Source organism: Agrilus planipennis, unplaced genomic scaffold (genome assembly GCF_000699045.2).
Source record: "Agrilus planipennis isolate EAB-ADULT unplaced genomic scaffold, Apla_2.0 scaffold235, whole genome shotgun sequence".
NCBI classification, from domain to species: domain Eukaryota; kingdom Metazoa; phylum Arthropoda; class Insecta; order Coleoptera; family Buprestidae; genus Agrilus; species Agrilus planipennis.
In genome coordinates this window covers 293,471-318,012 of record NW_020438970.1, presented here as the reverse complement: position 1 = coordinate 318,012, position 24,542 = coordinate 293,471, and the positions used below count along the sequence as shown (strand labels likewise).

The window sequence follows — 24,542 nt, the reverse complement described above, 5'->3', positions numbered from 1 at the left end:
ATGTAAATCTTTCAGACGATTCAAATAAAGAAATACGAGCTTTGGATGGAAAAGCACAATTCACATTTCCTACTCGACGAACAAAGTTTCAGTTAATTTGTTTAACGAGCAAAACGGTTCGCTTATGTACCTAGATACAATACTGCACGTTTTCAAGTTACAGCGTAAACATTTTTAATTGACATGTACATTGTTAAAAAAACAAAAGCAATACATAAAAACAGTTACTAAAACAAAAGATCTAAATAACTTGCCTTGATTCTGGAACAGTTGAGCGAAGCCCTCTGCGCACGCAGGCTGCCTAATACGGACCATCTTATCAGCATCTGGAACGAACGATTCGATACCAAATTATTAAAAATTGATTAGGGAAACATTTAATTAAACTTATACATAAAATATCATCAAAAAAGCGAACAAATATGAAACATTATTTATTAAACTGAAATCAAAACTCGACGTTTTATATTAATTTGCCTTCAAAAATCAACGACTAACATAATTGCTCACCTTTTGAAACAAATATTTGTACAGTTTTAATTAGCACACACACACACACACACACACACTCAACGCGACAACCCGATTCAAATAAATTCGGCTTGATATTACCGTTCTCGACAAACAACTGAAAATCTCAATTATACGTTTAATATTGCAACATGTTTATCAACTCTCGGCGAATGTCCTTTCCGTGTCCTGAACGCTGTCTTGCGAGCAGTTGCGTTAGATCTATTTTTTGCCTATTAGTATAACCAATGGTAAGCCGGACCGAATTCCTTATCTTTTAAAAAAGCCATAAATCACACACAGAAAAAAACTTCGTTAAAAACAAAAGCTAAAGAACAAGCAGAACTGACTAAACGATTTATTTCGAAATTATTTACGAACTTAAACAAAAACGTAACGAACAATTGCATGATCCAGTAGATAAAAATGTCTATTACTTTCATAATATATTTTATGTACCTGCCTACAGTTACCTATAAAATATAATCAGAAAGAATAATCACGCAGTAACAAAGGCATTTTTGTTGCCACGGGGAAAACATAATGGGCTATAAGTAGGCTTAATCCGCCCTTTTGTCCATCCTGATTGTGACATAACGCGCTCCCTTCTTTCGGCAATTACATAAATGAAAAAGCACTGGGCATCATGTGTTCTTCGACAAACAACATCATTAACGAAGTGGAGAGTAATGATGGGAAGTATAAACAAAAGAAAAGAACAAAATGTCATCACTGAAACAGCTTCTCTTATGTTTTGATAGTGGATTGTTTCCATCAGTTCGTTTGTTCACATTAGACATCAGAAATAATCTTTTTAATGGGGAATTATCTTTCTGTAATAATTTATCATATTTACTAATATTTACTACATTTAATGTGGTTTTGCCCGGTTGTATGACGATCCTTTTTAGCACTCTCCATTGTAGGTACGCTCCTGTCGAAAGTTAAGTACTAAATTTTCTTTTAATGCACGAATGCTTTGTCACTAACCCCATAACTCCTTGTTTCGTATTAAGGGTGTGTACCATCATAATCAAGTCTGAACATTATCCATTAGGGTGATCATTTTTTCACTTTATGGTAATGTGCAGTGGTATTAGTCGGTCGATAACCCTACGTCAAAAAAATTAGCATAAAAATTAATAAGGCCTGTGTTGTGCCGCTGCGGAAACAAATTACCGGAACAAGGGTGGGCCATGTTGCCCTAATTTTTTAATTAATTAAACGTCGCCTTTCCTCCAACAGGTGAATTTCAGGTAGCATAGAATTTTATTTTCATTTTTTTTAAATAAATATCAGAATGTCTAATGAGAATCATAAAACAGTCATTTGTCTAAAATATGTATCTCGATGTTCAATTGTTATTATTTCTTCCCACAACTGTTTCGTTTGTTATTATTTACTACCTTTACGCTCTAATGTTCGACCAGTAAATTAACTGGCATAATAACCACACAAAATTTATTTTAGGGTCATTTTATGGGATTGTTCATCTTTCCAGTAATGGAGCTAAAGTAATTGTGGAATTCGTTGGCAAAACCGCCCCTAATTAGCAGAATTACACACGTGGAATAAGCGCCGGTCCAAGCTGTTATCTCCAAATTTATTACCAGACAGGGTTCGGGTCATACCTGTTAAGAGTGCAATTGGTGCAAATTGATACTTATATCCCAGGTGACTTCAAGGCAAACGTTAATGCCTTTGGCTTCCAACTAAAACTGCTCCGGGATGTTCGCATCAAAAACAAAATAAAATCAGAACATATGAAATCAACTCTTTTTTGTTTTTTTTTTTTAAGAAAATTGCTAAACGATGTTCTCAGTTATACAATACATAGAGTCCTTTAAATATTGTGGAGTAAAACTTGGATTACAGCTAAAAATATTCGTGGTTTATATTAAATGCTTATAGATACGTAAAGTTTAATAGAGTTATAGCGTCGTATTTATCTTTGTACAATGTTGGAAGTTTGTTCAAAATTTAACGGGATTATTGAATCACACGCGGAAGATCATGATCTCGAACTTTATCGTCTCCTTGAATCACGGACGGTTTCGATATTATTAAGTTCATCCGAGAGAGCAACAATTCATATTTTATGGGAAGCGTACTCGGGCAGCGACCCTAAATAGACTCTGGGAAATATTTCCTGTGGGGGCTGTAAGTCTTGGTCTTCCCTCTCAAAATCAAAATCGCCACGGCATCCCTCCGTGGACATATACGTAACGGGAAATTTATCCGATCGTTATTCCAATAAGATTCGGCGAAATTGGAAAAAATGGTACAAGAATAAGACTAATTTTTTTCATCATTATGTATACTGGTATGCAAGGGCGAATATAAAGACGAAAAAGTAGAAGAAGTGGCTGATTTTAGGTGTCTAGGAAGTCAGATAAGTCAGGACGGAAGGAGTAGTAGGGATATAAAGTAGAGGATGGCGTAGGGTCTAGTCGTCTTCAATAAAAATAAGTCACTTGTATGCTCGCGAACGGCTAATTTTAGAAATTCGAAAAAGATTGTTAAAGGAGTATGTTTGGAGCGAGGCGCTGTATGGGTGCGAAACATGGACGGTGGAGGCGGTGGAAAACAAAAGGTTAGAAGCCTTCGAAATGTGGTGTTACAGGAGAATGATGAGGATACCGTGGGTAGAAAAGGTTAGAAATTAAAAGGTATTAGAATCAATAGGAGAACAGAAGTCAACAAGAAATAAGCGAGATAGGTTGGTAGGACTCCTCAAGACTCCTAGGTCTAGTCAGAGACATATTAGAGGCAGAAACAGGAGTTAGGAGGGGTAGAGGTAGACCTAGATTAGATTACTGTTCGCAAATAGTTAAGGATGTGAGCTGTTCTAGTTTTAGGGAAAATGCGAAGTTTAGCTCGGGATAAGAAGGAGTGGAGGTACGTGTCCAACCAGTTTTAGGACTGACGACCTTATGATGATCCTATCAGTGGCGATGGTGGTACGAATTTGGAATGCTATCCTATCTTAACACACATTCTTGTCTAATCATTTTTATGATAACGATCCAGTTTGAATTTTCTTATAATGATTCTTTATTTTCTGAATGTATTTTAACGAGAATCGTTCAGAGAAGAGGCGATCAACATTATTAATGACAGAACAACTATAGGGATGGATATTGGATATATAGACCTAGATTAAATTACTGTTCGCAAATAGTTAAGGATGTTCAAGTTTTAGGGAAATGCGAAGTATAGCTGACGATAGAAAAAAATGGAAGTACGTGTCCAACCTGTCTTAGGACGGACGACCTTATGATTATGATATTGTAATGGTTTCAAATAAGAGACAAAACCTTTTACCATGTATTCCAATAAAGCAAAATTTCGGTTTGAATTAGCTAATGCTGCATGCAGTTTGACAGAAGTTTGCATTTCTCTTGGGTAATTTACCGGATGAGATAAGATGGCCAAGTTCTTGCGTTCGTTTCTTGTCAGAAAACGAGGACAACGTTTGCGGTCTAGTCCATTTTCATGCAAAGTTCCACCCCCAAATAACAATTACAACGGCCATTGGCTTGAAATTGCAATGGCATTACGAGCTCGCGACTAGAACCGAAGGAAACAATTACCTAACATGTTACAGAAACCAGACAATTTTCCTGAAAACGAGATCCACATTGCACCGAAAGATCGCAGAAGATATTATTTGTTTTTAGAGGGTGGCGAACGGGGTTGTGCCATCATTAACCCGAGTCTAGTTGAAATTTATTTCGCGGCAAAATTTAAACAAGGGCCTTTACAGTTACCACTTTGATACCACCCCTAAAATTCACTTGTTGTCAAAGAAAACAACGTCCAATAACATGATTGTATAGATAATGTTTATTTATAATGTTATTATCACAAGTCCCTTCCTAGCATGAGGGTCTGCTGTCCGCCGGCCTCACCCTATTAAAGCTCTTTAATAAGCGCTAATCTAATTACGCATATTCGGTCCTCAAAGGGAAGTTCTTCCATATTACAAATTACCGAATTACCATAAAACAACTGCCGTAAAACATTGTCGTATTAAAAAAAAGGGTGCGTATTGCCAATGGAATGACACGTGTGCTGCGTTGTCGTCCCTTATTAACAAAACACCATCGTGTCGTGACAAATCGCTATCTCTTGTTTTGTTTTTGTTTTTAATACAGCACAGGACAGTATTCAGGTAATAAAGTATTAGCAATTCACTTATTCCTGTGTCCCCGTCATTAAGTTATCTTAACAGAAAGTAGAGAAATAGTAGAACGATTGTATTGAGTGATTTACTACGCAAGTTTTCCTTGCCGGGTGCATTACATAAGTCCATAAAACAAGGCAGAAAGTCAGGACGCACTGAGAAAATTTATAGTGGATAAAAATTAAAATGAATTCTCATATTATATTACAAGAGCCTTTTCCGTTTTGTTTTTCTTTTGTCTATTTCATTTGTTTTTATTAAAACTTGTTTCAGAAAAGAATTTGTTTTTCTTTTGTCTATTTCATTTGTCTTTATTAAAACTTGTTTCGAAAAAAAAAAAAAAAGAAATGCCTTCATTTGTTTGTGGGTGTGGACGTGTAAGTGAAATTAAAATTTAGACCAACGTTTTAATTCTATTACATGCATGGCGAGAGGCAAAAGTCGGGTGACGACTTTAGGGGCAACATTTTCCAATTAAAGAGTCGCGTTAAATCATTGTTGAAATTTTAGTGTACGTTACATGTGCCCATTAACCTTTTTAATCGTGCTTATTGCCATTCTGCCAGGACCATAAAACCGTTTTAACGTAAAAGATTACAGTGGAAGTTTTAAAACTCGTTAAGGTAATGCAGATCAAGCCGGCTGGGCGTATATAGACTGATATACACACACACATACGTGTGTGTGTGTGTGCGTGCTTGTGTATTTCACGCGACAGTCAACAGAAAGAAACAGAGAAGAAATAATGCGACAAACAAAAGCTTTTTGGCCTTTCGACTGTTTCCTTTTTCCATGAGAATCATTTACAAATTCTTCTGGCCGGGGGCCCGGGGTTTTTCAACTGTCCGCCGAAAAGTACAAAAGGATAATGCCGGGATTAGTCAGAGAAGGGAGGACGTCCTTTTTGCTGGCAAGCGCTATTTTCGCCCCGTGCTCTTTCCCTCCGTCCAGAACTGATGAAAAGAAGATGGATCTCGACAAAGAAAATTAAAGGAAAAACTCTTCGTTACACAAAAGCAAAGTTATTTCGTGGCGCTTCTTTTTTTTTTCCGAACCAACTTTTCCTCTTTATATATCCAATTAACCATTGGGTACCAAAAATTAACATCAGAGTTGTGTCAATTAGACACTTACGCAATTGAGAGAACATTTTCGATTTGCATATAGGTAGATACTTAAAACAAAAGACGTGGCGTTGTCTTTTCTTGAATTTTTGTGGGAAAATGGCGGCGGACACATCCCGTCTTGTCGTAATTTGACACGTACGCGGATTACAATAGTCATCAACGATTCCGAATAAACCCGACGGCTTATGTCGAGGCTTTGCAGCAATTGTGCGGAAATTCGTCCTGGATTAAGCCCATTAAGAAAGGACAAGGACGTACTGGTTACATCCCTGCCCATCGTCGGGAACTAATTTAGTCTAAGCATCGCTCTCAATGAAAATACGTCAATTGACCGCAATATTATACGAACTAGACACGCTCGGTGAAAGTTTTAGATGGACGGCGTTATATTATCACTTACGCAGGGTAGAAAGGTAATCATAAAAACAAAAGATTACGTGGAATATTTCGAAATCGAAATACCTACAACCTAATACAATTATATTGGTAGGTAGTCCTAAAAGAAATCTACACGTAATTACGCCAGTTTATTTTAATACCTATTGCCACAAATAGTAAAAGAAGCACCCATCGCGTATCTGCCGTTTATCCCATTGCTTATTCGCAGTTAAAAAATTACTTCTGCAATGCGGATTTTTTAAAAAAGATTTGTTGCACAAACACGTTTCAGTTCATCCCGTTAAGCTCTCACATATCTATTCACATTGATGAATCTGCCCCGATTGTCATTAACCCCACGACTCCGTAGGGGTTAATCTGATGCGTTATACGCATATAATAATAAAAAACGAAAACAAAAGAATATCATCTAAAAACAAATGTTGCGTAGGTACTTATTATTGAAAAGAAGTGAAACAAATACCTTAAACAATTGAAAACAGGATTTATCAGAAAAAATCCGAATCCGGTGTGTTGTGTGCGCCCCTATCTCATTATACAATAATGTAATTGAAGAAGCCATTATACAGGTTGATAATAATTGTAATCTGTTGTGTGACTTTAACGTTTCCTTTAAGTGCACTAATTATTCCTAAATCTCTGTGGGTAATCAATAGTAATCCTAATGCGATAACGGCCTGCGAAACAGTTTAGTCAAACAGAATTAGTAATTTGATTGGCCGCAAAGGTCTTTCGTACACACGACAACACCTGTCGGTACACCCCGTTATAAACACAAACCACATTGCCTAAATGGCATTAATAGAAACTTGATGCGCAATGGGTAACTTTAAAACAAAAGAAAACGCATCCGTTCGTTTACTTTCTGTAGCGATGTGACCTTCAGTTTGACCGGCGCAAAGTAGAAAAGAACAGCACTAGGCCAGAAAAGGAAAGAGACATCTCTAGGCCAAACTTTTAACCGGCGAGGAGCGTATAATCCGTACAGTACTGCACAAAAAAATTGACCATTTCACCCACTACAATTGCATTGCTCAAATGTGCTGTTGTTGGTACCATTTACTACTGAAAATATCAACGAGATGTTTATTTATATTTGAAGACATATTAAAGGCTTTAACGCTTGTTTTCGACTCGCACTACTATTCATGATTGAACAAAACTTTTGGCAGGTACTGTATGAAAAAGTATGTTTAATGAACAAGAGTCGAGAGTATAAAGTGCTTTTTTCTCCCTACCTACGATTTTGCCAGCGCGCATCCAAGATATTGGAAGGGGCACATCGCTAGAGAAAATAAATGAAGTATAACTGTAGGTATAATTACCTACATATAGTCCATAATAAAAGCTACCAATGAGGTTTTATTCTCCTTCTTTTACATTTACAAACTTTAAAAGTTTTGGCAAGTTCGTAATACCCGCACAGATAAAAGTTTCAAAAGAGATAAGTAAAGAACATATAGTTCTCGCGCATGGTCCCTAATCAAGTTACCGTCGGTGAACTTTATCCCGCCGAAAGTCCAGGATTTCCGTCAACTTATTCCCTCTAACTTGATTCAAACTCAAAGTTACGGCGTCGCTGCTGACTCCCAAAATCCGAAAGGATCGCGGCCGAAAGTTGAAATGAAAAATTAAGTTACGTATGTCGCAAATAAAATTTCCTTATAGACATATGAACCCTTTCGTTTATTCGTCGCCAAGGATATTGAGTCCTTGCGGACACTTGTGCATCGATTTCAACAAATCAATGGAAACATTTTAGTCACTGGTTCGTCACATGTTTAAGTGTTACTTATATGTAATAAGCCGTGAGTTCTTCTCCCGTTTACTAGTAGACAGTTTTTACAATGCACTCGAATTTACGATGTATAAACTGGCTTCTCCTTTTATGCATTTCAATTTACGACATTTCCTCCGATGATTCTCGACTGCCTTATTAAATTTACAGTCAATTTACGAACAAAATCCAATCGAATCCGCGCACTCACAAGATAGCCGGCAATCATCCGAAAACAAACGAAAATAAACAATTAGCAGTTTGACCTTTTATACGAAAACAAAAGCAGAGCATTTGTTTTCTGAAACTCCTACAATCGAAACAAAAGACGAAATGCATCAAACAAAATCTGCTTAAACAAAAAGCAAACTTTATTCGATTACTTTTATACGAAGTGCTTAAAGGATCGCAGGCCGTACCTTTACATCCTTGTATATACGTGACAACATGCAAATTTAAAAGGATTTTTATTGTATTTGTTTTGTTTTATGTTGAAGACGATGGGGTTTTCCAACGCCGCGTTCTCAGACACGCGTAAGAAACAAATCGTTGTCAGCTGGTTTGACAATCCCTGGCAAAAAAATAAATAAGCGTCACCAAGCGCAGTGCAAGGACGTCGTCAGCGTCGATTCTAATGCCAAAGCTCAACTTTGAACTTAACGCGTCCATCTTAGTTTGCCGAAAGTTGCTGATCGCGTTAACGACGACGCCGAAGATAAATTCGAAAATCGACGCCGACGCCGAAGACGCTGTTGTCAGGCAAGCCGACGACTCCATCACTACGTACAAACCGACGGACAGACGGATGTAACAGATGAGGGACGGACGAGTTCGACTGCTGCATCCCGACAAACCCAATTAAAGAAGTCGGCACGGGGACTATCGGTATAGAATAGTACTCAAACTAAGTTTACCAAGTTTACACAATGGCACCAATCCAAAGTATCCTGATAATGAAATTGTTGACCTGGAACGAAACGTGAGTTGGTTCTACGGCTTTCGGAATTCAATCAGCTTTCGATAAAAGGGGGCACCTATCTGACCCCCCCTCCTCATTCCCAAAACTTGCAGGGCACTGATACACTGATACATGCAGAAGTGAATCAGCAACCCTAAATATTCCAAATCGTTCGTCTAATCAAGGAATTCAAACATTTCAATCCTGTTACCACCATGGCCTAATAGAGTACTTAATTTTAAACTCTCCTTATAGAGAAATCGCGAACTTTATTTAAATATAACAGTCCAAAAGGAGTTCAATGCTTTGGAGTCGATACTATCTCATATTTAAAGAAACAATTGCATGAGAAAATTTTAATGTTTTTCGCATTTGTTTCAAATCATAACAGAAACAATTGATAAATTCCTCTGTTGGTAGTGAAACCAATTGTTTAAAAACAAGTAATGGCTACACATAATTTCTTTGTTAAAAACAAAAATTAAACAACTGTTTTCTCTGGCTTTTTACGTTACACTCGATCGAATCAAATTGTTCGTCCACTCCTGTATTCTGAGATTAACAATTCTGCAGTGCCTTTCTCTGCACTTGGCATTGTTTACACTGAAGTGGCTGTATCGGAGGATTTCGTGAAATAATTATTGGATTCTAGTCTTTAGATACTTCAATAAAAGCCAATCTGCAGTTAGTAAAGGCATTATGATTGTCGTAGGTATCCGTAGCTTCAAACCTTTTGTGCAAAAACATCCGATATATTTATCCAGATCTATTTAATAAATGGGACTTCTGGAACAAAATTAAAATACGTATTTAATTTTTAAACCATCTAAACAGTTCTTTTCAAGCAGAACTAGCAAAAGGTTAAAAGGACTATTCCCAATAAGTAAAATAAGTTGCTTCTAACAAGTACTACGTTCACCGTCAGTTTGAAGAAACGTCAAGCAGGAATCGAAACGTTTACGGTTTAAGGATAAATAGCAATTGTTTTTGCTTAAAAATAACTTAATTAATTAATTAATGGTGAAATTAAAACAATCTCTTTCGGGAGATTGCGTACTTTCAAGAAGTTGATTTCAAAATTTTGATTAACCAAGTTGCTTACTGTAGGGATAGATATGCAAGAGCAAAAGATTAGTATGCTTAGATTTGCAGATGATATAGCAGTATTAGCATCTAGCAAGGAGGACCTAGAGATAGCTTTAAATAAAATGGAAGCGGTACTGACAGATCAGTACTGTATGAAAATAAATAAAAGTAAAACTAAAATACTGATATGCAAGGGAAGAAAAAGTAGGGAAAGAGCGAATATAAAGATAGGAGACGAAAAATTAGAAGAAGTGGCTGATTTTAGATACCTAGGAAGTCAGATAAGTGAGGATGGAAGGAGTAGTAGGGATATAAAGCAGAGGATAGCGCAGGGTCGTGTCGCCTTTAATAAAAAGAAGTCACTTCTATGCTCGCGAACGGTTAATTTAGAAATTCGAAAAAGGTTGTTAAAGGTGTATGTTTGGAGCACGGCGTTGTACGGGTGCGAAACATGGACAGTGGGAGCGGCGGAAAAGAAAAGGTTAGAAGCGTTCGAAATGTGGTGTTATAGGCGGATGATGAGGATATCGTGGGTAGAAAAGGTTAGAAATGAAGAGGTATTGGAAAGAATAGGAGAACAGAGGACTCTGTGGAAGTCAATAAAAAATAGGCGAGATAGGTTGGTAGGACACCTTCTCAGGCATGAAGGTCTAGTCAGAGACATATTAGAGGCAGAAACAGGAGTTAGGAGGGGTAGAGGTAGACCTAGATTAGATTACTGTTCGCAAATAGTTAAGGATGTGGGTTGTTCTAGTTTTAGAGAAATGCGAAGTTTAGCTCAGGATAGTAAAGAGTGGAGGTACTTGTCCAACCAGTTTTAGGACTGACGACCTTATGATGATCCTATCAGTGGCGATGGTGGTACGAATTTGGAATGCTATCCTATCTTAACACACATTCTTGTCTAATCATTTTTATGATAACGATCCAGTTTGAATTTTCTTATAATGATTCTTTATTTTCTGAATGTATTTTAACGAGAATCGTTCAGAGAAGAGGCGATCAACATTATTAATGACAGAACAACTATAGGGATGGATATTGGATATATAGACCTAGATTAAATTACTGTTCGCAAATAGTTAAGGATGTTCAAGTTTTAGGGAAATGCGAAGTATAGCTGACGATAGCTCGGGATAAGAAGGAGTGGAGGTACGTGTCCAACCAGTCTTAGGACTGACGACCTTATGATGATGATGATGATGAAGTTGCTTACATCCAGCAGGTATAGGTTTCTGTGCAGAATGCACCCTTGTTTAAATGCCCTGCATACAGCGTGCCTTATTCTGAAAATTGCTTCGGCTCACATCAAATTTCGTTAGTTTCCTTTGAGGTTGTGTAATAAAAATTCTGTTTGGAGCCGGGTTCTTTTTGCACAAAAGGATGCAATATATAACACGGCGACGAATAAATAGGAGTCTACACGCAATCGGATGTTTCGCTGGAAATGCATGGAAATAAAGAAAGTGTATCATCAGTGGGATGAATATATATGTATATACATCAGGATTCATAAAAAGGCTTAATGCCTTCCTTTTAGGAGCAAAGCCATTATTATTACCGGCAGCGTACATTGTACTTTTGCACGCTAAAACGGGGCCGAGCATATCTCACATAAGCCTGGTCCATGGTGACGTGTACGGGAACAATAAAAACAAGACCGGATAAATTACTGGTCTTAGGTGGGTAGGTATAGGTGGTGTGTGCATTTACTGAACGAATTTAAATGATTTAAGTCCATTTTTACGGTAAAATGCAAAACGGGAAATCCAAACGACTAAATCAGGAGCGGATCTTGAATTTGTGGGGCCCTGGGCTAATGCTGCTTAGGGGCCCTTCCTAATTACTCAACCAATTGCCATTTCTTATTGCAAAATAAATTGACAGGTTATGAATGGTTATGTTATACTTGTTATACGTACTCGTACTATAGTATAAAACAAAGTCGCTTTCCCGCTGTCTGTCCCTATGTATGCTTAAATCTTTAAAACTACGCAACGGATTTTGATACGGTTTCTTTTAAAAGATAGAGTGATTCAAGAGGAAGGTTTATATGTATAATACATGCATAATATAGTAGGGAAACACTAATAATTTTAGAGGTTTCTAATGTGATGTCGTAAATAAACACATTTTTTGCGCTTACATTGCAAACGCTGGCTGAACCCTACGAGACAGATCAAAATAATGTACTACAATATTGTACATCTTAAAAGGGTCTACAAAAAAGTCCGGGATGGTATATGTCTATCTCTTAGGGATAACGCACAATAACCATTTTTATCCTTTACTTTTTATGAGAAACAATGACTTATTTACGAAGCGATTGTAGGCAATACAGCATTAATTCTTATCCAATTAAGTACTTTTAAATACATTGTGCATTTAATATAGATCAATATGGCCCTTTACAGCATGTAATTTAAATGAATATTTTCGAAGATATCACAGACTTAAAATGCAGGGACTATAGCGGTTGCGGCGGTACCGGCCAGATTGTATTGTCTAATGACAAAAAAACTGTGAATGTTGTATATAAAGACATTCTTTAGTATATTAAGTATGTTCAGGGGGTATCTTTTGAAGATTCCCCCTTCTCGATAATAATCTTAACAAAACACGGGGTCCTGGATTACAGCCCAAAAAACCTTTAAGTAAATCCGCCCCTGGATTAAATTGTCTTATTGTGAACCGTTTCACGACGGACGATAACAATTCGTACACTCGCTTAATGCACTTTATTATTATACTAGAAAGAGTTTAATAGTGAAGTAATTGCTTTTCAATTTAATTCCGTTTCAGCAGAAACTCCCCTTTGGAATTCCACAGCCGCGGGCAATAACACAAAGGGCGGCGCACTACCCCAAAAAAAAAATGCAGTTAGTTTTCATTACGTTAAACGGTTTCCCACGTTCAACTTGAGTAATTTCATTAGCGAAGAAAGCCTTTTTGTCACTGTTCCCGGAGGTACCCACCTACTAGACCTAAGGAAATTTATAAATGATACCAATTATAACCAAGAACTGAATATTCTAGAGCGTACCTACTAATAGTCGTTATTATTCCTATTGTACAAACACAAAAAATTGTTCTCGACCGCAAATTTGTTAGGCCTTTCGAGCAGTTGGATCCAGTCTGATGGTCGTCAGACGTAGTCCGGATGGGGTTGCTTTGTACTGATGTTAAGTTACATAATTTCATCCTGTTCGTTGTCTGGTTTGGACCGAATCGGACAACCAGGCTTGGATCGGATAGAACTACCCTTCATCATCATCATAAGGTCATCAGTCCTAATATTAGTAGGACACGCACCTCCACTCTTTCCTATCTTCACCTAATCTTCGCATTTCCTCAAAACCAGAACAACCCACATCCTTAACTGTTTGCGAATAGTAATCTAATCTAGGTCTACCTCTACCCCTCCTAACTCCTGTTTCTGCCTCTAATATGTCTCTGACTAGATCTTCATGCCTGAGGTGTCCTACCAACCTATCTCGCCTATTTCTTATTGACTTCCATATAGTCCTCTGTTCTCCTATTATTTCTTATATCTCTTCATTTCTAACCTTTTCTATCCACGGCATCCTCATCATTCGCCCCCAACACCACATTTCGAACGCTTCTAATCTTTTCTTTTTCGCCGCGCCAACCGTCCATGTTTTGCACCCGTACAGCGCCGTGTTCCAAACATACTCCTTTAACAATCTTTTTCGAATTTCTAAATTAACCGTTCGCGAGCATAGAAGTGACTTCTTTTTATTGAAGGCGACTCGACCCTGCGCTATCCTCTGCTTTATATCCTTACTACTCATTCCGTTCTGACTAATCTGATTTCCTAAATACCGAAAATCAGCCACGTCTTCTAATTTTTCGTCTCCTATCTCTACATTCGTTCTTTCCCTACTTTTTCTTCTCTTGCATACCAGTATCTTTGTTTTACTTTTATTTATTTTCATACAATTCTGTTCGCTTCCATTTAATTTAAAATCCTTGCTAGATACAAATCTAAACATACTAATCTTTTGCCGTTGTACTCTTGTGAATGATGTTGATCGCGTCTTCGATGTATAGACTAAAAAGTAGCGGTGACAGTGTACATCCTTGTCTGACTCTCTTCCTAATATTTACTTCTCTACATTGCAGCCCCAGCTTTATAACTGCCTGTTGCTCTTTTTATACAAACTAAATGTCAATTCTCAAAACCTTTCCAAATATACAAATCCTATGTACGCACTCTTTCCTTTTTCTATCGTTTTCTCTACTGTTATTCGTAAAGCTAGAAGATTTTTGACGCATGGGAAGTTAAGCTAATTGTTCTAAATGTAGGTGGCCTCTTTTGGCATTTCCGAAATTCAAAAACCTAATCCTAATCGTTTTTATCTGATGTACTTAATATCTAATACGTATATTTTATGTAGTCGTTTGGTCTTCTTTTACATTACAAACAATAATGTAATTTAGGCCTGTATATACTTTTTTACTGAAAAATATTTTGGAGTAACGAACATGAGGACGCTGATGTGACTTCGATGTTATGTAAAGAAGAAAATTTTGATCTAAATCTCCATTACGTGATAATGGTGTTTTTATGATGATCTGAACCTATAAAGTAAAGTGATGGATTACGCATTAGGATTATGTAATGTATCCCGTGTACATGGAAATTATTAGGTAGCGTGTCGTGTCTTTTCCGAATTTTATGGCTTTTTTTTACCGCTCGGAAGCCGGGCTATAAAAGATGTGTCCTATTTTAGCAATTTAATTTGAAAGGGAAACGGTTTTTTTTCCAGCTTCCTCCATCTGCGCCAACACATAAAGACGATTGCTTTTAAAGGAACACAAATTGCTGAATTATCATTGTAAATTTCGGGAGTGGGCTACAGATTTGGGGTTGAAAAATGATTGGAAGCTATAATTATTTTTTTCGTTGATAAGTAGAAGTACACGGTAAAGTTGATCGATAAATTAAAAATAACTCATCACCTTGACTAATTATAAAAGAAGTGCTTCACTTTAAAAACAAGAGACGATCGATTATTTCGAGTTAGTGTTTAACAGTTCTAAAAGCGCAAAAACAAATATAGGGTTGTTCGGTCATTTCGTTTTTTCCCGACAGAGGATTTAATTCCAATTAATTCTACGCAGTAGTTTTTGGTTGGTGCTCTTTTAAATATGGAGAGCGATAAGCAGCATTTTCGACATATCTTACTGTTTTACTACAGAAAGGGTAAAATGCTGTTTAAGCCAGAAAGAAATTGACTGATGTGTATGGAGAAGGTGTGTTGACAGTACGCCAGTGCTAAATTTCGCTAAATTTCGATCCGGCAATTTTGATGTCGAAGATGCACCACGTTCGGGAAGGCCGGTTGAAGCTGATAAAGACGCGATAAAGGCATTAGTTGATGTGAACCGGCGAATAACAACACGTGAGATCGGATTGAGGTTAAATTTATCAAATTCAACAGTTTATGACCACTTGAAAGGCCTAGGATTATCCTCGAAGCTCGATGTATGGGTTCCCCATGTTCTCACAGAGAGAAATCTGTGTCGCCGCATTGACGTCTGCGATTCGCTTCTCAAACGGCACGAAAATGATCCGTTTTTGAAGCGCATCATCACTGGGGACGAAAAATGGGTTGTATACAACAACGTCAAACGCAAGAGGTCATGAAGCAAAAAAGATGAACCGGCTCAAACCATTTCCAAAGCCGATATTCACCAAAAAAAGGTGATGCTGTCTGTTTGGTGGGATTTTAAAGGAATCGTTTTTTTTTAGCTTTTACCTGATAACACAACGATTAATTCGGAGGTCTACTGTCATCAGCTGGACAAACTGAATGATGCACCTCAACAGAAAAGGTCAGAACTAATCAACAGGAAAGGTGTAGTGTTTCACCAATACAACGCGAGACCTCACACAAGTTTGGTCACTCGCTAAAAGCTTTTACAGCTTGAATGGGATACAATGCTGCACCCACCATATTCTCCAGACCTGGCACCATCGGATTATTATTTGTTCCGGTCACTCCAAAATTTTTTAGACGGTAAAACCTTCACCTCAAATGAGGAGGTCAAAAACCTCCTCGATCAGTTTTTTGCCAGCAAAGACCAAAAATTTTATGAGCGTGGAATTATGCTACTACCAGAAAGATGGCAAAAGGTGTTGGACCAGAACGGTCAATATATAATTTAATAAAGTATTTGTTTATTATACGAAAACCGTCTTTCATTTCCATAAAAAAAAAACGAAATGACTTTTCGAACAACCCTATAGACAAAAGATTTTTGAGAAATCGATCTTCTGTAAAACCCTAACAATAATTTCGAGTATACTTAAGATTAAGTCCTTATTGTATTTATCAGAATTTGAATGACACCATTACAAAATTTAATTAACAATCCTAAATTCTAAATTCCTGTGACATTTTGCAAAAACCGCCCGTAATGTCGTGGACATCATCGATCGCTTTTTTTTTCGTTTCGTTGCGGTTGGAAATTTGTATTTACATTTTCATCTTGAAAATTTTGACGTCGCGATGGTTTATTAAGCAAAACACAAGAGGGGCGGCGGCCGGAAAGGGTGTCTTTTGGCGAGAGAAAATTAATTAGTGTCGGGAAGTAATGAGTCGATATCAGAGAACGTTGGGGTCGTGAGTCCGCTTCTTTATTATTAATTTCGCAGAAACGAAAAGTTTCAAAACGGAACAGTCCGCGTGTCGACTTCCAAAAAAAAACACTATAAATTTGTCCCCCGCAAACAAACAACCCAGAGATTTACCAGTAACGAACCGTGCAGCTGTAGATGTATGTATAAAGCATGTACTACGTACATAGTATAAGTATATATATGCATCGGCCACGTTATTTATTTGCAACTAAAACTTTTTGTAGTTTTTCGTTTTACTTCGGACGAATATAAATGCGTCCGCTGGCGTCGGAACGCTTTACTTCGCGGCGAAGTCGATAAACCAATTTGATGACGTCATTTCGTAACCCTGATAACAACCCCCACAATGAGTTGTAAACATTATTCACCATCTTACACACCGAAAGATGATATAGCGTCCATCTTTTACACAGGGTGGTCTAATTTTTGATAGATATTTTTTTTATCCGACTTTTAACACTATTGGTTGGAGTGATCGAAAATTCACTTTTGTGAACGATTTGTTTAATCACTTTCTTTGTGTTAAAAGTTGTAGATAAAATTAAATTTAAAGGAATTGTTGGTAATAGGTATGCAACACATCGTACACTGCAGCATAAGAAATTGCTGATATTAACTACGTAATACTAATACTTAGCCTTGTACTCACAGCACTCATAATTTCTTTTATATATAAATTTTGTATTTAATTGTAAGATATATGAGCATATGAAAAGGAGGAGTTCAAGAGAGGATTAAGTAAAATGGATGTAGTATTGTAAGCAATTAAACATAAAACAAAAATATTGGTGTGCAAGGGAAGAAAAGGAAAGAAAGAGTGAATATAAAGACAGGAGACAAAACTTTTAATAAGGCTGATTTTTGTTATCCAGGAAGTCAGATGATTCAGGATAAAAGAAGTACTTAGTAGAGATATAAAACAAAAGAAAGCGCAGGGTCGATTAATTTAGATATTCGAAAAAGATTGTTAAAGGTGTAAAAACATAAATAATATTAAATTCTTGATCTATTATTTATCGATTTTGTCCTTGTATATTCGATTATACCTAACACGTATTGCAGAATCAATAATAATTCTGACAGATTTTTGCTTTGCAGTTCGAGTTGACTAACTTTTTAAACTAATTTATATTCATTTTGCGCTTAGTTCGTGTTGAAGTTGAGAAAGGCTGCTACTTGTCCCTTTGTTCGTCTGATAGATGATCTCCTTCATCTCTCTACGCCTCTGCTTTTGAGAAACCATAATCTGGATTAAAGTCATTAGACTAATAATGTCAGCCAGGATCCATTCCGACAAAAATTAAGTTAGTAGGTACTTACTAGATATTGTTAGAAGGGAATTTTCAGGGTTCGCGAAGACCTAATCGAAACAAAATAAGGGCAAAAGTCGACGGGGCTGCACAGGGATCAACTTTAATTTTCTGATTAAATCTTTTGCATCTGCACCCGGGCTTTTTAATTTTCTAAAAAGGGACGGTCACTCGGTTATACTGTTTGAATTATGAATTGGACCAACTTTCAGGGCATTTTTTTGTTTTGGAACCGGTCGACTTTTACCGAACGAAACTGAACAAATATTTGAACTCTGATGGAATAATAGAGATGAAAAAAAAATTGAACTGAATTAAATTTGGAACGAACGGTTTTCAAGTAAGTAATTCGCTGATGGGGAAATTTAGAAATAATAAATTCTGTTTTAGTGTAAAGGGTGGTTAGTTCGTTGTTGGGGACTTACGTGGTGGACTCGCAGAATTTTTTAGATTAAACTCATTATTTTTTCGATTCTCATACCTACAACAGTCAGCACAAAAAGGGCATCACGTTAGATCCCGAGAGCCAGCGGGCCGGCGCGGCGGTGCCCCGTTGGATAGCAGAGTTATACCTTTATTTTACGGGCCGGGAATCAGTCTGCCGTAAATTTCTATTACAGAAATCCACCCAAACGGATCAAATAAAAGCGTACAAGTTTCCCGGAAAATCATTTACATGGTCGGCTACTTGTAAAGCAAGCGGCCGGATAAATTGGACTCCAACCGTTCGACATGTGGGATTAAGTGCTTGAAACGGCTCGGAAATATGTTGACGTTCGTCTCTAATCAAAACAGAGGGGATAACGGAATTTTAAGGCATCGAATTGGGAACACCTAACAGGCATTAGAAATCAGAACAGAACTTAAAGGTCATTAGATTAGATAGAAGAACCCTTGTCGTTCTTACCTAAAGAAACTGTTCGTTTCAAGAATTTAGAGATATGCCCCTACCCTTTATTAGGATGCGCCGTAGCATAATTCCAAATTCAATCATATTTGTCCGCGGAGCTCACTTCCCCACCGAACATCGAGCGAGAACTAGACAAAAGTGTACAGTACCATTTGCAAAATTATTTAAACTGCCTCGTTAAAATTTAAGAATATGCTTTATTTAAAAGCATATTTAGCCAAAAATAATAACAAGTGAATTAACTTAACGTTCTACACACCTATAAAACTTTTGCCTTATTTTCTATTGTTAATTTATATACACTTTTGTTTTAAGAAATTGCTAAACATTTTCGTCTAGTACTGTACAGTTCTAGCCGATCTCCTAAGACCGCCCATCGAGAGCTCTGCTCGTTTGTTCCAACTATTTCTGTCTTGCTCACGCCTAGTGTGTATTATTTCTATCTTCGCGCAGATTTCTTCAAGGTCACAATTCTAACAAATTAAAATGGACTGTAGAAACCTTTTAAACTTATCGACTTAAAAAGTGTTCAATACAGATAGGCAATCAATCTAACACGACCACCTGCTAAAAAACACTTTTCTTCTAAAGTTTTGATTTTATTACAGGACGAAACTCTGCGCTATCGCGTGGGCGTCAGTTTTAAAAGTAGTCCTCGCGTCCTACTCACACATTATATACGTGTGATGAATAAATAACGCTCGTCCTTTTCAGCACCATCGAAATAAAGAATTTTTTTCTGAATGCGTGTCAAAAAACGGTTCAGATTCTCCAATTCCACTTAAAGAAAGCGTTTTTCTTTTTTTTTTTTTCGGGCTTCTCTCCGGAGATTAAAGATGATGCAGAATTGATAAAAAAAATATGAGGAAGGAGTGATACAGGACAACAAAATTGGGACGGACTTACGATGATGCTATTCCCACGGGAAAATTATTTAAAAAAAATCAATAACAATCGTGAAGTAGGTTCTGAAATCCACCGTTTGTTTCATCGTTAGCAAAAGAAAGAGCAACAAATAAAATAAATGAAATACAATTTTCATTTGTTCGTCGCGTCTTCAGGAGCTTTCTGTTGTTTTAGGCAACGCCTTCTGCAAGTTCTTGAAACTGCTGGTTCAAATTCTAGCATTTGCACTTTAGTTTATTAAAGTTAAATACCTTTCTGAAATGGAAGTTGTTAGGTAGCTACCTGCATACATATAATTTTAAGCGGCATGTAACTTTTAATGGAGTTCAAGAGCCATCTTTACCCCGCGTAATTTACCATTTGAACGATCTCGAACAGTTTCAATTAAAGTTAGCGTCATGCTCACATTATTCAGAATTATTTACCATGACACAAGGGTTCGTTCGTTATAATAAAAACAATTACGCAACATCATACATGTACAGGGAAGGCATTATTGCGTACGTAATAAGTAAATAGTGTGGTACAAATGTTAATGTGGTGAGTAATCTGGAGAACGTAAAGCAAGCGTGTGCAAGAGATACTACGTACACGGGAGCCATTATGGCAAGCTCCAGAACAATATTATCGTAAAGATAGAATCTCGAAACAAATATTCCGATTAATGTTAGCTAGGTATAAATTCACCTAGCTAAACTTGAAATTATATTCGCTAATAATCCGAAAGGGGTGAACGGTAAACAAAGTTAAATTAACTGAGCTGTTACTGTAATAAAGAATGTAAACTACCCCAGCCATTGGTACTAGAAGAAGTTCAACTTTTAAAGTGGTGGAATAAAGATTAAAAAAACAATTACACATCATCAAAATTCATTGTTTTTTAACGATTCTAAAACAACGAAAAATATAAAAGGTGACAGTCTGTTGTGAATAAAACAAATGAGAATTTCATTGATTCCGGCGTTAAAAATGTTGACCTAATAACTGTATAAAATATGAGATGTCTATTCTGATATGGTACGAATATCTTTCAGAATACGAGATACGTAATATTGCCGTTTTTTGCCTCATCAATAATTCAAAACGGCGGAATTTTTGCTTAGCCGAACTTTTTTGCACACACGAAAGGAAATTATTTGTAAACTTCTTCGTATAATGTATTCAGCAGCGTTAGTATCACAAAAGATATTTGGCAAAAGAGTTGGCAGAAAAGTCCATGCGAGGACGGAAAAATTCAAAGTCAATTAACCCCGCATCGATGCTATATGTGCTGCCATAAAACGGGAAAATATGTCTTCAATAAGTCCCTCTTCCCAAATATGTTTTTAAAACGGGAGGCATCGATCCCTTCCGAAACAATACGCGCCTCTATTAACTAACCTCGATAACACAACCAATTTTTTTTAAACGAATATAAAAAACACGAGATAGTTAGGGAGTCGTCTGTGAGGTTTTTGAAATTGTTTAAAAAATTAAATTCATAGTAATAGTAGAAGAACAGGAAGTCAATAAAACTGAAGGGTTAGTAGCTAGTTGTGGTTAGAGTCAATTAGGAGCAGAAAAAGGGTTCTAAAGAATAACCATAAATATCCTACGGGCAAATTCCTTTAGCATTAAGTGCGTGAAATGCTCATCAAGTAGCTCAAAATAAGCCCCTTGTACATTGCGAACATTTTCGAAAAAATTTTTAACGTAAATTCCTATTAAGAGTGGCAAATTAATGAGATCCAGGTTATTCCTGTATTGAACGTCTTGGACAAACAACATTCAGGTATAAGAACCTATTTGGATGTTATAAAATCAAAATGCAAAATGGTTTGATTTTCTTGTCTAAAAACGTAGTCAACAGTTTAAAATTCAAAGTTTTCGTACTTAAGCTTTAATTAACGGTTATTCATAAAATACGTAAGGGAGGGATATTGCTTAGTGACGAGATATGACAAGGGGGGAGGGAGTCTAAGGAAGTGTGACGTTCGCAGTTCCTGTAGTTCATTAATTTTATTTTAACGTTTTTCCGAATTTGACAATTCTTAAAATCACAAGAAATCGCTTATAGAGGAGGGACTAGCTTTTGTGACATAATATTTGTTAGGGGGTCGCTGAAAGTGGACTGAAAGGTTTTGAAAAGGTAAAACCTTGGGTGACGTATTTCAAGGACGAACCTTGAGGTACTTCTAAAAGTAACAAACACAGAAAGAACAATTAAAGTTTAATTTCGTGTAGAGATATTCCTGCAGGCAAATAACTACACATATAAAATCTGCATTTGGGGTGAACTCGTTGCAAGACCGCCTTCTCGAATACGTGTTTTGGTAAACAAAACCTACCACTTCCTGCAAGTTGCAAATGGGGTAATAGAGGTGTATAGCTATAAAGTAGAAAGAAGCAAGTGTTTTGCATGCAAGCTGATGTTCCGCGTGCCATCTAATCCGCTCAAATCCCCGAGTTACATCGGCCCGTTTCCTGTTCATCTCCCCATACATGTATCGATTAAGGGCGAGATAGAATTCCGAAATAACGATGCCGTTTCTTTTTATAGCTTTCTATCAGATGCAAGGGCCATTCTTTCTACATAGTAATGGAGTGCAGAAACAGAGAATCGTATCTATTGTTTACTCGATGCCCATAAAGTTTTTTGGAGCGCCGACGAGAGAACTGGTGTGCCGAGTCCGCGACGCCCGGCGTCGTCGTCGTCGTGGCCGTTGCCGTCCCACTGACTATTTTTCAACGGAATGAATGACTTCTTGGTTGCCGGCGTCAGAGCCACTTCGGAGGTTATTTACGACTTTCTCTGGATGCAAGAAGTGTGTGTGCCGTCGAGAATGGCTTTTGCAACAAATCACGATAGTAAAGATGCCATCAGTAAGTGACAATATTTTTGTTTCCAGAACGTTTGAACGTCGACGGCGTTTGCACTTTTTCTTCATCTACACGCTCTCCATTGGTTCATTTTTGAAACCGATTACGTTAGACAAATGCACATCAAACAATCAAACTTTGGAACATCAAATTGAAGCATTTTTAGATTTAACTAAAACCAAAGTAAAGACTAATTTTATTGTTCATTATTAATTGATCTAATCTCCTGTAATCTCTATCTAAATAAATAAATAAATAAACTGGACTTTTGATTTGCGTTTTCCTAAGTAAATAATTACATTCAGAATAATATTTCAAAATAATTACATTTTCTTATTTCGAATTTTACCCTCTCGATCCATTTGCTGCCCTCTATATACCACAAGCAAAACAAATTCACCCCTAGTAGCAATCTATAAATTGAACTCTACTACTACAGTTCTCTCTTTTATGAAACACCCACTTTTAATACAGAGTGCCCATGTTGCCAAATCGTTTTCACAATATAATACAATTCCCGCCTTTCCCTATAACTATTTTCTAATTCTTATGTATTTACTATTGTTGAGTTTTTGAGGCGTTACAGACTAATTCACAGTGATACGCAACAATCATGTCTCTAATTCCGTATTATTTCACCTATCAAACACCATTACTGCTCTTTCCAAAACTTCATTGTTACAACAATGACAGATTCATTGTAATAATTGGTGCCTGCCATTGTTAAACCTGTCAAACCTCATTATTGCACATTGTTCCTTCAAATAATTAATGATATTAACTGCTAAAGTTAGCTAGAGGCTATGTTTTAAGCTTTTAGAAGCTTTTAAACACTACTTAACAGTAATTTCTCTTTATAAGTCCAGTTCGATGAAACTGTGCTTAAGCGAATAACAGTATTTTTAATTTTAAATAAAATACAGTGCTTGAAAGGGCAAATTGACTTAAATTAAGTCAAAATAGATAGACATTTGCATGTTTATGTCCACTGAGTTACTCCAGTCAACAAAATAAATAAAATAAAAATAAGTAATTTACCCTAACTGTGATCACAAAAAATACAATAAACATACTAAATATCAATCAAAACTTGAAGAATTTGCAATAGCTACAACAGAAATTTTCTTTTTGCTAATCTGTCATTATTTCACCTATCAAACACCATTATTGCTCTATCCAAAACCTAATTGTTACAACAATGACTGATTCATTGTAATAATTGGTGCCTGCCATTGTTAAACCTGTCAAACCTCATTATTGCACATTGTTCCTTCAAATAATTAATGATATTAACTGCTAAAGTTAGCTAGAGGCTATGTTTTAAGCTTTTAGAAGCTTTTAAACACTACTTAACAGTAATTTCTCTTTATAAGTCCAGTTCGATGAAACTGTGCTTAAGCGAATAACAGTATTTTTAATTTTAAATAAAATACAGTGCTTGAAAGGGCAAATTGACTTAAATTAAGTCAAAATAGATAGACATTTGCATGTTTATGTCCACTGAGTTACTCCAGTCAACAAAATAAATAAAATAAAAATAAGTAATTTACCCTAACTGTGATCACAAAAAATACAATAAACATACTAAATATCAATCAAAACTTGAAGAATTTGCAATAGCTACAACAGAAATTTTCTTTTTGCTAATCTGTCATTATTTCACCTATCAAACACCATTATTGCTCTATCCAAAACCTAATTGTTACAACAATGACTGATTCATTGTAATAATTGGTGCCTGCCATTGTTAAACCTGTCAAACCTCATTATTGCACATTGTTCCTTCAAATAATTAATGATATTAACTGCTAAAGTTAGCTAGAGGCTATGTTTTAAGCTTTTAGAAG

General features: G+C 36.5%; 1 long non-coding RNA gene across 2 annotated transcripts in view; it reads right to left on the bottom strand.

The window, feature by feature from the left end:
• Positions 1-287: 287 nt before the first annotated feature.
• The window catches only part of LOC108741678, a 90,374-nt gene continuing 66,119 nt past the window's right edge, over positions 288-24,542 (bottom strand). For both annotated transcript variants that reach the window (XR_001938543.2, XR_001938544.2), the window contains one exon: positions 288-326. This is a non-coding gene — a long non-coding RNA (uncharacterized LOC108741678). The remainder of the gene's footprint in view (positions 327-24,542) is intronic.